The following is an 834-nucleotide window of genomic DNA, read 5'->3' as shown; positions in this document are numbered from 1 at the left end:
AAGATTAAATTTTAAATTTTAAATTTTAATAATATAAAAATAAGATATTAATTTTAAATATTAACTAATATTAATAAAATATATTTGTTCTAACATTTCTCATTTATTTGTACAATTTTATATTCAAGTATTCAACTACCACTTATTTATTTGTAGAATGTTATATTCAACTACCAATGTCCTTGCTTAGAACAAGTTAACTCGCTCTATATGAATTTTCACATAGTTTATGGTTAGATGTCATTAAATGAGAATAGTCTTTTAAATTTTAGTATTTTTGATAATTTTTTAAGTAAAAGTGTGAATTATAGTATACAGAACAAAAAATTATACAGATTTAAAGATATGCTTTTTTGTTCATACACTATACAACATATGACTTGAGTGATGTAATAATAATGTAAGAAAGAGAAAATAAATTTTGTAATTATTACAGTGTAGTTAGAGACGACTATTATTTTTGTTACGGAATAGTAAAAACGAAACTTTTGGAAATTAAAGGATTACTTGTGTTGAAGTTTTTTTCTAGTATAGTATTAAATAAAAATTATTACAGAACATACATCGTTTATACTAAATGTAAAATAAAATAATTTTAGATATAAATTAAGAATATTTTTTTAAAAATAACAGTTAAGACATTGTTTTTAATTAAATTTATTTGAACAATTTAAAAAGAATAATTGACAAAGATAATACTAATTTAATATTAGCTGAATTTATTTTATTTTTAACAAGCAATCAGCATGCAAAAATAATATTCTTAATTTTTTAAATAATTTTGTTTTAAATAAATTAGTACTTAATAAATAAATATTAAAATTTTAATTCACG

Source organism: Arachis ipaensis, chromosome B02, assembly GCF_000816755.2.
Source record: "Arachis ipaensis cultivar K30076 chromosome B02, Araip1.1, whole genome shotgun sequence".
NCBI classification, from domain to species: Eukaryota; Viridiplantae; Streptophyta; class Magnoliopsida; order Fabales; family Fabaceae; genus Arachis; species Arachis ipaensis.
The sequence above is the reverse complement of the archived record's forward strand: the minus strand, read 5'-3'. Positions refer to the sequence as shown.